The sequence below is a fragment of the Anomaloglossus baeobatrachus genome, unplaced genomic scaffold (assembly GCF_048569485.1).
Source record: "Anomaloglossus baeobatrachus isolate aAnoBae1 unplaced genomic scaffold, aAnoBae1.hap1 Scaffold_535, whole genome shotgun sequence".
NCBI lineage: Eukaryota > Metazoa > Chordata > Amphibia > Anura > Aromobatidae > Anomaloglossus > Anomaloglossus baeobatrachus.
In genome coordinates, this window is record NW_027444723.1 from 157,603 (window position 1) to 170,335 (window position 12,733).

General features: G+C 45.2%; 1 non-coding gene across 1 annotated transcript; it reads right to left on the minus strand.

The window, feature by feature from the left end:
- Nucleotides 1–3,270: 3,270 nt before the first annotated feature.
- On the minus strand, nt 3,271–3,343 carry TRNAV-CAC (transfer RNA valine (anticodon CAC)). The gene has a single exon. It is a non-coding gene; the product is annotated as a tRNA-Val (tRNA).
- Nucleotides 3,344–12,733: the final 9,390 nt, after the last annotated feature.

Here is a 12,733-nt window from a genome sequence, read left to right on the forward strand (position 1 = left end):
AAACAAAGAATTTCATATGTTACAGGTTGATAGCAACTTACTTCAACAGCGAAAACGGCTTGTTTTTACTGGGGATTGAACCCAGGACCTTCTGCGTGTGAAGTAGACGTGATGACGACTACACTATGAAACCTGTGAAATCCTGCAATGTAATGGCATTTAGAGATGAGTTTTGACCGCCAGGGGAAAAATAAAAAATAATTTGTAGTTCTGTTTGTGATGGAAGCCAAAACATCCCGTCATACGGCAACAAAGCCGAGAACTTCATATATTGTAGTTGGATAGCGCATTATTTCAACACTAAGAACAGATTGGTTTCACTGGGGATTGAACCCAGGACCTTCTGCGAGTTAAGCAGACATGATAACCACTACACTATGAAACCTGCCGAAAAGTTACTGTGTATTGGCTAGTAGAGCAGAATTGTGACTGACGGGGCCTTTTTATTGCTGAAGGAAAGTATTTTTGGTTAATGAAACATTTACAATTATTATTACATATTTTACCAGTTTTATTCCTACAAAGGGATTTTGCTTAAATTGAAGTTTATATTGAATGTGTTACTTTTTTCTCTATAGTTTGGTCTTTTGCTTTTGTATTTATGGGAATTATATATTTTGAAACAAATAGGATTTTTATAATATGGGATTATGTTTTCTGCTAAAATGGTCAATAAAAAAGAAACCCAAAATCGTAGTTCTCTTTGTGATGGAAGCCAAAATGTATTGTCATTTGGCAACGAAATTAAGAATTTCACATATTACAAGTCGATAGGAAATTACTTCAACACCAAAAACAGATTGGTTTCACTGGGGATTGAACTCAGGACCTTCTGCGTGTGAAGCAGACGTGATGACCACTACACTATGAAACCTTTGAAATCCTGCAATGTAATGGCAATTAGAGACGAGTTTTGACCGCCAGGAGAAAAAAAACAAATTCGTAGCTCTGTTGGTGATGGAAGCTAAAACATCCCGTTATTCGGCAACAAAGCCTAGAACGTTATATACTGCAGGTTGATAGGGGATTATTTCAACACTAAGAACTCATGGGTTTCATTGGGGATTGAACCAAGGACCTTCTGCGTCTAAAGCAGATGTGATTTTCACTACACTATGAAACCTTTGAAAGCCTGCAAAGTAATGGCAATTAGAGACGAGTTTTGACCGCCAGGGAAAAAAAAAACAAATTTCTAGCTCTGTTGGGGATGGAAGCCAAAACATCCCATCATTCGGCAACAAAGCCAAGAACTTCATATTTTGTAGTTTAACTGAGTATTATTTCAACACCAAGAACAGATTGGTTTTACTGGGGATTGAGCGCAGGACCTTCTGCGTGTTAAGCAGACATGATGACCACTACTCTATGAAACCTGATGGAAAGTTATTGTGTATTGGCCAGCAGAGCAGAATTGTGACTGACGGGGCCTTTTTATTGCTGAAGGAAAGTATTTTTGTTTAATGAAACATTTACAATTTTTTTACATATTTTACCAATTTTATTCCTACAAAGGGATTTTGCTTAAAAGGAAGTTTACATTGAATGTGTTACTTTTTTCCACATAGTTTAGTTGTTTGCTTTTGTATTTAAAGGAACTATATATTTTGAAACAAACAGGATTTTTATAATATGGGATTATGTTTTCTGCTAAAATGGTCAATAAAAAAGAAACCCAAAATCGTGTTCTCTTGGTGATGGAAGCCAAAATATATTATCAGTTGGCAACAAAACAAAGAATTTCATCTGTTACAGGTTGATAGCAAATCACTTCAACAGCGAAAACGGCTTGTTTTTACTGGGGATTGAACCCAGGACCTTCTGCGTGTAAAGTAGACGTGATGACGACTCCACTATGAAACCTGTGAAATCCTGCAAAGTAATGGCATTTAGAGATGAGTTTTGACCGCCAGGGGAAAAAAAAAAAATAATTTGTAGTTCTGTTTGTGATGGAAGCCAAAACATCCCGTCATTCGGCAACAAAGCTGAGAACTTTATATATTGTAGTTGGATAGCGTATTATTTCAACACTAAGAACAGATTGGTTTCACTGGCGAATGAACCCAGGACTTTCTGCGTGTTAAGCAGACGTGATGACCACTACACTATGAAACCTGAGGAAAAGTTACTGTGTATTGGCTAGCAGAGCAGAATTGTGACTGACGGGGCCTTTTTATTGCTGAAGGAAAGTATTTTTGGTTAATGAAACATTTACAATTATTATTAAATATTTTACCAGTTTTATTCCTACAAAGGGATTTTGCTTAAATTAAAGTTTATATTGAATGTGTTACTTTTTTCTCCATAGTTTGGTCTTTTGCTTTTGTATTTATGGGAACTATATATTTTGAAACAAATAGGATTTTTATAATATGGGATTATGTTTTCTGCTAAAATGGTCAATAAAAAAGAAACCCAAAATCGTAGTTCTCTTGGTGAGGGAAGCCAAAATATATTATCAGTTGGCAACAAAACCAAGAATTTCATATATTACAGGTTGATAGCAAATTACTTCAACAGCGAAAACGGCTTGTTTTTACTGGGGATTGAACCCAGGACCTTCTGCGTGTGAAGTAGACATGATGACCACTCCACTATGAAACCTGTGAAATCCTGCAAAGTAATGGCATTTAGAGACGAGTTTTGACCGCCAGGGGAAAAAAAATAAATAAATTTGTAGTTCTGTTTGTGATGGAAGCCAAAACATACCGTCATTCGGCAACAATGCCGAGAACTTCATATATTGTAGTTGGATAGCGTATTATTTCAACTTTAAGAACAGATTGATTTCACTGGGGATTGAACCCAGGACCTTCTGCGTGTTAAGCAGACGTGATGCCCACTACACTATGAAACCTTATGAAAAGTTACTGTGTATTCGCTAGCAGAGCAGAATTGTGACTGACGGGGCCTTTTTATTGCTGAAGGAAAGTATTTTTGGTTAATGAAACATTTACAATTATTATTACATATTTTACCAGTTTTATTCCTACAAAAGGATTTTGCTTAAATTGAAGTTTATATTGAATGTGTTACTTTTTTCTCCATAGTTTGGTCTTTTGCTTTTGTATTTATGGGAACTATATATTTTGAAACAAATAGGATTTTTATAATATGGGATTATGTTTTCTGCTAAAATGGTCAATAAAAAAGAAACCCAAAATCGTAGTTCTCTTTGTGATGGAAGCTAAAATGTATTGTCATTTGGCAACGAAACCAAGAATTTCACATATTACAAGTCGATAGGAAATTACTTCAACACCAAAAACAGATTGGTTTCACTGGGGATTGAACCCAGGACCTTCTGCGTGTGAAGCAGATGTGATGACCACTACACTATGAAACCTTTGAAATCCTGCAAAGTAATGGCAATTAGAGACGAGTTTTGACCGCCAGGGGAAAAAAAACAAATTCGTAGCTCTGTTGGTGATGGAAGCTAAAACATCCCGTTATTCAGCAACAAAGCCAAGAACTTTATATACTGCAGGTTGATAGGGGATTATTTCAAGACCAAGAACACATGGGTTTCACTGGTGATTGAACCCAGGTCCTTCTGCGTGTAAAGCAGACGTGATTTCCACTACACTATGAAACCTTTGAAAGCCTGCAAAGTAATGGCAATTAGAGACGAGTTTTGACCGCCAGGGAAAAAAAAACAAATTCGTAGCTCTGTTGGGGATGGAAGCCAAAACATCCCATCATTCGGCAACAAAGCCAAGAACTTCATATATTGTAGTTTAATTGAGTATTATTTCAACACCAAGAACAGATTGGTTTTACTGGGGATTGAACGCAGGACCTTCTGCATGTTAAGCAGACGTGATGACCACTACTCTATGAAACCTGATGGAAAGTTACTGTGTATTGGCTAGCAGAGCAGAATTGTGACTGACGGGGCCTTTTTATTGCTAAAGGAAAGTATTTTTGGTTAATGAAACATTTACAATTTTTATTACATATTTTACCAGTTTTATTCCTACAAAGGGATTTTGCTTAAAAGGAAGTTTACATTGAATGTGTTACTTTTTTCCACATAGTTTAGTTGTTTGCTTTTGTATTTAAAGGAACTATATATTTGTTAACAAACAGGATTTTTATAATATGGGATTATGTTTTCTGCTAAAATGGTCAATACAAAAGAAACCCAAAATCGTAGTTCTCTTGGTGATGGAAGCCAAAATATATTATCAGTTGGCAACAAAACAAAGAATTTCATATGTTACAGGTTGATAGCAAATTACTTCAACAGCGAAAACGGCTTGTTTTTACTGGGGATTGAACCCAGGACCTTCTGCGTGTGAAGTAGACGTGATGATGACTCCACTATGAAACCTGTGAAATCCGGCAAAGTAATGGCATTTAAAGACGAGTTTTGACCGCCAGGGGAAAAAAAAAAAAATTTTTGTAGATCTGTTTGTGATGGAAGCCAAAACATCCCGTCATTCGGCAACAAAGCCAAGAACTTCATATTTTGTAGTTGGATAGCGTATTATTTCAACACTAAGAACAGATTGGTTTCACTGGGGATTGAACCCAGGACCTTCTGCGTGTTAAGCAGACGTTATGACCACTACACTATGAAACCTGACAAAAAGTTACTGTGTATTGGCTAGCAGAGCAGAATTGTGACTGACGGGGCCTTTTTATTGCTGAAAGAAAGTATTGTTGGTTAATGAAACATTTACAATTAATATTACATATTTTACTAGTGATGAGCGAGTACTAAAAAGCTCGGGTGCTCGAGGCTCGGGCCGAGCATCCCAAGATACTCGTGTACTCGGCCCGAGCACCGAGCCCAATGTTATCCTATGGGAGACCCGAGTATTTTTGTGAAATGACCCCCGGCAGCATGTAGAAACCCTAAAAATGGCACAAAAGTCTCAGAAGAGTGCTCAAATGACATGGCAACAGCATGGGGAAGACCCCTTGAAGCATTTATCACTCAAAAGTCACAGCTGTGAACAATTTTGTCCGCGTTTTACGCCATTTTTACGGACTCACCAGAAAACCTTCCAAAATGACCCCAAAATGATTTTTCATGGCAGAAATGTTAAGGGCACATACCCAATAGTGAGATAGAGCTGGTGTATGTTACTTTTTGAGATTAATACATGAAAGATTTTACGTAAAACATTGTGTTGCACTCCGATGTCCCTGAGAAGAGACGTACATGAAGGCCTCTTGAGTCTAATGTGCCCATTTTGAGGAAGTGAGTCTTTGTAGCATTTTCCTTTGCCAGGGCAGTCCAAAATTGTGAGGTTCACCAATGCCCCTGCATACACATGTGCATGAGGGCCTGTAAACCTGAAGTGCCCATTGTAAGGAAGTGGGTCTATTGTAGTATAGCCCTTTGGCAGGGCAGCCAAAAATTGGGAGGCTCCACGTTGTCCCTGGATAGAGACGTGCATGAGGGCCTGTAAACCTGAAGTGCCCATTGTAAGGAAGTGGGTCTATTGTAGTATAGCCCTTAGGCAGGGCAGCCAAAAATTGGGATGCTCCACGTTGTCCCTGGATAGAGACGTGCATGAGGGCCTGTAAACATGAAGTGCCCATTGAAAGGAAGTGGGTCTATTGTAGTATAGCCCTTTGGCAGGGCAGCCAAAAATTGGGAGGCTCCACGTTGTCCCTGGATAGAGACCTGTTAGGTTCTTAGTGCCTCCGTGCTTGCATTTAAAAACCGCACGTGTGTGCCTGTTGGTGGCAGCTTTCCGCTGCACTTGTGTGCGTTTTGCAAAAACTTGGATATAACGCACAAGTCTAGTGAATACACATCAGCACAGCATTGCAAAATGCGCAAGGGCGTTGTCAACGAACAAGGAAGTGGACGTGATGGTGGTGAAGGCAGAGACCGAGGTCGTGTGCAAGCTCTAATTTCGCCACAACAAAGGGCCACATCTACTCGCTCGCACGTCCTGTCCCAAATCCTTGGGGACTGCAGCAGTACACCGCTCTTGAACCAAGACCAGTGTCAACAGGTTGTTGTAATGCTTCCAGTCAGATTGGCACCACCACAAACACTCTGTCTTCCACACGGTCAAGTGTCAGTAGCCGTGATACTGCACCGCACATTTTAGAACCTGATCCTCCTTCCTACCATCAGGCCGAGTACACGTCCACGGACATTACTGATCCCACACTTGGACACTCGGAAGAGCTGTTCGTTCACGTTTCCATTCACACATTCTGGCCTCTCGCCAGCTCCTGTTGAAGTGGGCCATGACTAGATTGTATGTACAGATGCCCAAATATTTGAGCAGCCACGTTCTCACGAAGTTGGCAACGTGTCTCAACAAGGGGTGGACGATGATGAGACACAATTGTCAGGAAGTCAGGAGGAGCAGGGTGCGGAAGAGGAAGACGACGTGGTGGATGATCCAGTAACTGACCCAACCTGGCAGGAGGATATGCAGAGCGAGGACAGCAGTGCACAGGGGGAGGGAGGCGTAGCATCCCAACAGGCAGTAAGAAGCAGGGTGGTGGCCCCAGGCAGACATCAGGCAACTGTTCCCCGGAACAACACGACACAAGGTGCCTGTACAAATGTTAGGTCTTCCCGAGTCTGGCAGTTTTTTAAGTTGGCTCCAGATAATTCTAAAAAGGCCATTTGCAACACCTGCCGTGCCAGCATCAGCAGGGGTACCAAAACTAGCAGCCTGACCACCACCAGAATGATCAGGCACATGTCAGCCAAGCACCCGACTTTGTGGGATGTACAACAGAGTCGAGGAGCAGTGCTTGCTGATGTCACTGCTACATCTTCGCTTGTTGTGCATGCGTGCCATTCCCCTGTCCATGCTGCCCGCGAACAAGCCTCCTCCGGCCCTGCACCTGCAGTTGCCTACGCAGAAATAACACCATCATCAAGCACGTCCTTGTCCCAGCGCAGCGTTCAGTTATCCATTCAGCAAACCTTTGAACGCAGGCGCAAATACACTGCCAACGCCCCACATGCCACACTTCTAAATGCTAACATTTCGCGACTGCTTGCGCTGGAAATGTTGCCTTTTAGGCTGGTTGAGACAGAAGCATTCCGCGACCTGATGGTGGCAGCTGTCCCACGTTACTCGGTCCCCAGCCGCCACTATTTCTCCCGGTGTGCCGTCCCCGCATTGCATAACCACGTGTCACAAAACATCACACGTGCCCTGAACAACGCTGTTTCAGCCAAAGTCCACCTAACCACAGGCACGTGGACAAGTGCATGTGGGCAAGGCCGCTACATCTCGTTGACGTCACACTGGGTTAATATTGTGGAAGCTGGGAGCCAGTCTGAGCGAGGGACGGAACACCTCCTTCACACACCAAGTTTTGCAGGCCCTACCTAAGTCAGGGTTTCACCCACACTCTACAGCTCCGGAATGTCATGCTCCTCAGCCTCCTCCTCCTCCTGCGCATCCTCATCCACTTTACCCTCCACACCAGTCCCAAGCTGGAAGTGTCGCGGGCGGAGGAGGGGACGCTGCGCTCTCCCACTGCTCGGGTCCGGCTGCCGCTGCTCTACGGCTGCTGCTGCTCGGTGGCTCGAGCGATGGTCGGATCCCGGAGGCTCGAGCGGCGCTCCTTGCCCGTGAGTGAAAAGGGGTGGTTTGGGTTTTGGGGATATTGTCCGTGACGCCACCCACGGTTGTGGTGATTGTGTGGACACCACTGCTGCTCTGGACGTGGATCCCGGGAGCCTGTGACAGGGAGCAGCTTTGTTGTTATTTCTCCCCTCCGTGGGTAGGGGGGTTGGTTGTCCCGGGGCCCGGTGATGGGGTAGAGATGGATGACAGGCGGGTTGCGGGGCCTGATGAGGTGCAGGGTCGCAGGGGCAGCGCTGTGCCGCACGGCACGGAGGTACTCACTCAGCCCAATGATGATGACACAGTTCACGGTAAAACAAGTGGCTGGATGGACGGGTCCCTCGGACGGCTGCGGTTGTTCCTCCCTGCAGGTTAGTGATGACTGTCTCTCCCTGCACCTAAGTTCAGTGTTGGTAGTGATGGTTTCCCACCGGTAACCCGCTCCCCGACCTGGATATGGGCCGGAGGAGCACCTTTTGCCCACAGGCGCTGGCCCTGGGAGACGGTTGCCCTTGGCGGTGGCGGTGTCTCCCCTTCACGGTTGGACGGTTGCCTTCTATCGTGACTTGGCTGTTTGGAAACCCTGAGGTCCCCTTCACTAACGGATTTGGCAAATTCACGGCGACACCAAGCCTTGCTGGGATCCGAAAGGCCCCTGCCAATGGTGCTGTCTTCTCTTTGTATACCGGTCCGGTACGGCCGGGTCACCACCCGTCCACGGTCCTTACGGCAGACTCCAATCGGCCTCCACTGCAGACGGTCACCACATCCTGCCAACCTTGCTGTCCTGTCCGGGCCACACACCCGGACCAACTTCAGGCTCTTTGCTGTCACTTTTCTCCTCTCTACTACTTTCCTCCTTCCACTTCCTTAGCTTAACTCTCACTGCCTGTGTTTTCCCTCCTCCTTGGTGGGTGGAGACCAACCGCCTGGCTCCACCCCCTGGTGTGGACAACAGCCCCTGGGGAAGGCAACAAGGATTTGGTGTTTTGACTATGATATGCCTGCAGGGAGTGTGGGGTGTGTAAGTGTTGTGCTCTGTGGCCCCTGGCTTGTCCAGGGCGACACAGAAGCACTGCAGCACTGCCTCGGCGAAGCGGCAACAGGCTGTGCTGAAGCTAATCTGCATAGGTGACAAACCCCACAATGCAGAAGAGGTGTGGACAGCTCTGAAACAGCAGGCAGATCACTGGCTCACACCTCTGAACCTAAAGCCAGGAAAGGTTGTGTGTGACAATGGCCGGAACCTGGTGGCGGCTTTGAGGTGAGGCCAGCTGACACATGTTCCATGCGTGGCCCATGTGCTCAACCTCGTGGTTCAGCGTTTTCTAAAGTCATACCCAGAGCTTTCTGATCTGCTGGTAAACGTTCGCCGCCTGTCTGCACATTTTCGAAAGTCACCTACTGCTTCAGCCGGCCTTGCCGGCTTTCAGCGCCATTTGCATCTTCCGGCTCACAGACTGGTGTGTGATGTCCCCACGCGTTGGAATTCAACTCTGCACATGTTGGTCATGATATGTGAGCAGAAGAGGGCAGTTGTTGAGTACCTGCATCACCTAAGCCGTCGGGAAATGGGTCAAACTCCACACATAACACCTGAGGAGTGGAGATGGATGTCCGACCTATGTACCATCCGCAAAAAGTTTGAGGACTCCACCAAGATGGTGAGCGGCGATGACGACATTATTAGCGTCACCATACCGCTTCTCTGCCTTCTAAAATGGTCTCTGCTCAAAAAACAACCATGATGCATTGCAGGCGGAGCGCGATGAGTTTGAGCAAGAAACAGTAGTGGGTGTGGGTGATAACACACATCCCAGCCTCGTCTCATCACAACGTGCAGTGGAGGACTATGACGAGGAGGAGGATGAAGACATGGAGCAACTCTCTGGCCAAATTGAGGATATGACATGCAGTCATATCCTCGGTTCAGCGTGGCTGGCCAGAGGACAGGGTAGATGAGGAGGAGGAGGAGGAGGAGGAGGAGGACAGCATGTTCAGTCATCGTGTTGGTCAGGATACTGAAGTGATGGCTGTTAAGAGTCTGGCACACATGGCTGACTTTATGGTAAGCTGCCTGTCTCGTGACCCTCGCGTTAAGAACATCTTTGCCGACAATCATTACTGGTTGGTAACACTGTTAGACCCACGCTACAAGGAGAACTTTATGTCTCTTATTCCCGAGGCGAAGAGGTCAGGCAAAATGCAGCAGTTCCAGAAGGCCATAGTCACGGAAGTAGGCAAAGCATTCCCCTCACAAAACGCTAGCGGCATAGGTCAGGAATCAGTGGACAACCAAGGCGTACAGCTGAGAGGGGCACAAGTCCAATCCGCCAGAGGTAGGGGAACAGTCTTTAAGATGTGGGACAGTTTTCTCAGGCCCTCACATACCACAGCCCCTGAGGTGCGGGGTAGTGCCACAAAAAAGTTTGCCCAGATGCTCAAGGAGTACCTTGCAGATCAAACAACTGTACTCCGACATTCCTCTGTGCCTTACAATTAATGGGTATCCAAGCTGAACACGTGGCATGAATTGGCTCTCTACGCCTTGGAAGTCCTGGCCTGCCCTGCCGCTAGCGTTTTGTCAGAGCGTGTTTTTAGTGCCGCAGGTGGAATCATTACAGATAAACGCACCTGCCTGTCAACTGTAAATGCTGACAGGCTGACTCTGATCAAGATGAACAAGGGTTGGATTGGGCCAGACTTCACCACACCACCAGCAAATGAGAGCGGAATTTAAAGTTTGCCATGTACCTACACTCACCCATGGGTACACAGTTCTGGACTTTGGCTAATCGCTGGACTGCTCCTCCTTCTCCTCATGCGCCATCATGATGACTGACCGTTACAATAGTTAGGCCGTTGTTTCAGGTATACCCCCAGTGGTAAATTTTTTCGACCATTCTTTCAGAATGGGCATTACAACGACAGGAGACCCGCTCCTTTGCAATGGGAACAATGTTTTGAGGCCCTTATGCACATCTCTATCCAGGGACAATGTGGAGCCTCCAAATTTTTGGCTGCCCTGCCTAAGGGCTATACTACAATAGACCCACTGCCTTACAATGGGCACTTCAGGTTTACAGGCCATCATGCACGTCTCTATCCAGGGACAATATGGAGCCTGACGCTGCCACCGACTGCCACACACGTGCGGTTTTTAAATGCAAGCACGGACGCAATAAGAACCTAACAGGTTTTTAGGAGCGACAATTATTGAGAAGTCTGACACTATCAGCCACTGCTGACTGACGTGTATTATTCACTAGACTTGTGCGTTATATAATAGTTTGTGCAAAACGTGCACCTGTACGCTGCCACCAACAGGCACACACGTGCGGTTTTTAAATGCAAGCATGGACGCAATAAGAACCTAACAGGTTTTTAGGAGCGACAATTACTGAGAAGTCTGACACTATCAGCCACTGCTGACTGACGTGTATTATACACTAGACTTGTGCGTTATATAATAGTTTGTGCAAAACGTGCACCTGTACGCTGCCACCGACAGGCACACACGTGCGGTTTTTAAATGCAAGCATGGACGCAATAAGAACCTAACAGGTTTTTAGGAGCGACAATTACTGAGAAGTCTGACACTATCAGCCACTGCTGACTGACGTGTATTATACACTAGACTTGTGCGTTATATAATAGTTTGTGCAAAACGTGCACCTGTACGCTGCCACCGACAGGCACACACGTGCGGTTTTTAAATGCAAGCATGGACGCAATAAGAACCTAACAGGTTTTTAGGAGCGACAATTACTGAGAAGTCTGACACTATCAGCCACTGCTGACTGACGTGTATTATACACTAGACTTGTGCGTTATATAATAGTTTGTGCAAAACGTGCACCTGTACGCTGCCACCGACAGGCACACACGTGCGGTTTTTAAATGCAAGCATGGACGCAATAAGAACCTAACAGGTTTTTAGGAGCGACAATTACTGAGAAGTCTGACACTATCAGCCACTGCTGACTGACGTGTATTATTCACTAGACTTGTGCGTTATATAATAGTTTGTGCAAAACGTGCACCTGTACGCTGCCACCGACAGGCACACACGTGCGGTTTTTAAATGCAAGCATGGACGCAATAAGATTCAAAGAAAAAAGGGGGGATGGTCCAGCACCATTCCGCGTTTTTACCTGCGGTACTGCATGTATCCGGAGGGATGTAGCTGCCAAGCTGCAAAGTGATTAATCCAGAGCGGGGGTGCACGTCAGCACTGAAGATCCGAAGGTAGTGGGAGAGGTAAGAAAAAGACCGCACTCCATCCGCTGTACTTGTGCTGGAAAACGTTTATTTGGTCAGGTGCATGGGTGAGAGGAGGGCTGGAGGCAACCTGCCTGGCGGCTCCCAAGAGAGGACGACGGCCGTTTCGCCTTGATTAGGCTTCCACAGGTCCACATGTGGAAAGGGAACGTCACACCTTAAATAGGAGCGCCCAGACAGGCTGCAACCCAAACCACAATTAAAAACAATCACAATGGAGAATGCACAATAAAATACATTGTATACAGACAAGAAATGTCTCAAATACAAAATTCACAAAAAACAAAAGACAAAGACACCAAAAGACACATAGGAATATGCATACCCTATGTTAAGCAGATGTGATGACCACTACACTATGAAACCTTACGAAAAGTTACTGTGTATTGGCTAGCAGAGCAGAATTGTGACTGACGGGGCCTTTTTATTGCTGAAGGAAAGTATTTTTGGTTAATGAAACATTTACAATTATTATAACATATTTTACCAGTTTTATTCCTACAAAGGGATTTTGCTTAAATTGAAGTTTATATTGAATGTGTTACTTTTTTCTCCATAGTTTGGTCTTTTGCTTTTGTATTTATGGGAACTGTATATTTTGAAACAAATAGGATTTTTATAATATGGGATTATGTTTTCTGCTAAAATGGTCAATAAAAAAGAAACCCAAAATCGTAGTTCTCTTGGTGATGGAAGCCAAAATATATTATTAGTTGGCAACAAAACAAAGAATTTCATATGTTACAGGTTGATAGCAAATTACTTCAACAGCGAAAACGGCTTGTTTTTACTGGGGATTGAACCCAGGACCTTCCGCGTGTGAAGTAGACGTGATTACGACTCCACTATGAAACCTGTGAAATCCTGCAAAGTAATGGCATTTAGAGACGAGT